Source organism: Poecilia latipinna, unplaced genomic scaffold, assembly GCF_001443285.1.
Source record: "Poecilia latipinna isolate Pla-1442-1.1 unplaced genomic scaffold, P_latipinna-1.0 Scaffold3934, whole genome shotgun sequence".
Classification (NCBI taxonomy): domain Eukaryota; kingdom Metazoa; phylum Chordata; class Actinopteri; order Cyprinodontiformes; family Poeciliidae; genus Poecilia; species Poecilia latipinna.
The window spans coordinates 24,243-27,043 of record NW_015116550.1 but is presented as its reverse complement, the minus strand read 5'-3'; positions in this window follow the sequence as shown (position 1 = coordinate 27,043).

The following is a 2,801-nucleotide window of genomic DNA, read 5'->3' as shown; positions in this document are numbered from 1 at the left end:
TAACAATTTGTCCAAATTGAGTTTTGGCTTTAATTCAGTGAAATAACTCCAGGTTGGCAGCAGAGCCAGAATGGGTACTCGGGTAAAGAAGTGTTATTTCAAAATATTGTTAGAACATTGCAATAAAATCACTCCCAGAGAGTACATTTTTTCTAAAACCTAGTTACCATCAAACTCTGACATAATCCTATTAGAATGACAGTAAAAGTGATGGAATTTGAGAGGAAGGTTTGTTGAAACCTTGATGATTTGTTGTCTTTTTAGTCAAACTTTTAACAATAGAAACATGAATCATTTGATGAGGCAATTTCACGCAGTTGAAAATAAACCATTGATTCTTTTATTAATAATTTAAACATGAAGCCAACTCTGAAAGTCATTCTAATATCCACAAACTTCACATTAAAAGAATGTTCAAAACTCTCAAAATGAGTATCGCAACCCCCACCCCCCCCAAAAAAAACTATTCAAATCATACTTTTAGCTGGGAAACTAAATTTTGGGATACATTTACTGTTTAACTTCGATTGCTTTTGTTTAGGTAGGAAAAAACAGACGGAATCCTGTAAATATATTTTAGTAGCGCCACCTAGTGGTAAGTTTCTTTACCCATCAAGTTGTATCCCACTCGTCTTTCAGTGATGAAAGAAAATTCTGCTGAAACCTAAAAGTCCAAGACTTGTTTTTAATTTAATCTTTTTATTATTATTAAGTTAGTATCTACAGACTTTATGCACATTAAAGGCATAGGTACACTTTTTAAATCTAATGTAAATCTGACCTCAGTGTGCTACTGTCCATGGTGCTGAAAAGTCAAATTTACATTGTTCTTGGCTGACAAAATTACTGAAAAAATAAATGTTTTTAGTATTGTATATAAACTGGAGAAAACACTTTGAATTGTATTGATTGTATTTTAGTGACTGGTGACATTTGTCAATGTTCAAAATTGGTTTATCCTCCTCTGTGATACATGCATAAATTCAAACAAAGAGGTTTAAGAACTATAACAAATAAAGGAAAGCAACACATGAGAAAAACAAAAATTTGAATTAACAAAAACCAAAAGAAAAAAACATGCCTGAGATGGAGCGACAGAGACTGCAAGAGGTAGAAAGCAAGAAGAAAAAGGAACAAGCAGTCACAGGAAGTGATGGATCTTTTCTTACCCTCTTCGGTGGAGACAACAGCCACTCAATCTCTGAAATGCAAACACGTGAGCACAAAGGCCCAGAGGAAAGGCTTTGGGTCTTGATGCCTAGCAAAGGCATTTTTAGTATTAAGGAAATAAATAAATCTTACCCAAAGTGAAACACTGAGTCAATCAACAATGAATCAAAATGCATATTGATGATTATTTTATTAAGAAATTATGCAAAGAATATGAGCAATGACTCCTCTGACTAGTCCAGGAAAGTGAAAAAAAAGATGAAAGTATATCGCTTTTAATATCCACCATCCTTCTACAAAGAGGGGAAGAAAGGGAAGTATCCCGTTTCAGTTTAGTTCACAATTCTGGTACTTGCACCTGCAGACTGTGACCTTAGACCAGTGGTCCCCAAACTTTTTCCAGTGAGGGCCACATAACTTTTCCCTTCTCTGGTGGGGCTCATTTTGAAGTATAAGTTGCTACTTACAGGCATTGCTTAGAAGAATTCAACCTGGAATGCGGCGTTCATAACAAACACCTGTGTTCACCTGCTCTACCGCTAGCAAACAACCGTACTGATTAAACATAAAAGTCAAGCAGTTCCCTAAAAGTCCAACAGATGGCAGCAATGCGCCCCACAGTTTACAGGACACACTTCCTGCTAAAGAGCCCCCTGGTGGTTGAAGAAAAATCCACATATAAGCCGGAAAATACAATAAATGAAAAAAAAAATTGAATGCTCTATTGTTCAGGGGGCCGGACCAAATGTGGAGGCGGGCCCGCGGGCCATAGCTTGGGGACCCCTGCCTTAGACGGTTCAACCCAAGTACAGAGGAAAACAATTAACTTGTTATCTTCTATCTTCCCAGCAAAGTTGTGTTTTCTCGTAAATAATCAACCATATCATCCTGATGCTTCTGTTTCTCTTGAATTAGTCCTGTAAAGTTGTTGTTTAATAAGCTATGTATCAACTACATCAATACGATGTTCAATCAGATGTGTACAGGATAGAACACCTGCAATTTAATTAAGGTGTCCTCTATTTTAGGGTTAAAGGAGAGGGGACTCTATAGTGAGACTTGAACACTATTGAGTGTTCAAGTCTCAATAGTGTTCAATAGTGAGGAACTGTGGCTCTAGTTCCTCCGATAACTAGAGCCACAGAGATGCCCAAGAAGAAGCCCATCTTCATGTTCCTCACATCCTCCTCCAGATCGGTGGAGAAGCCATGGAAGTCTGGATTCTTGGCGAACGGGCTGACCTCGCCGTGTCCAGTCTCACATGATATAGTGAGACTTGAACACTATTGAGAGTTTTTGAAGCATTGCATTCATTCAGTGAATGCCACACATCAATTTGGAAGTGTTCACTCACCTCCTACAGAGTTGAATTTAACACTTTGAAAGTGTCTATATTGGTCCACTCTGGATGGTGTAGAAATTACACTTTTGACAGTGTTATTTGTGATAAAGTTGAATCAACACTCACAGTAGTTGAAACACACCAGTGTTGACTTACTCAACACTGGTGTATTTTGTCAAAAGTTAACACTATGGATGTGTTAATCTAACATGATTTTGTAAATTATGATAATTGAATGCAAAGTTGACATTTTTAATGGAGTTTCAATGCAACATTTAGAGCAACTTTG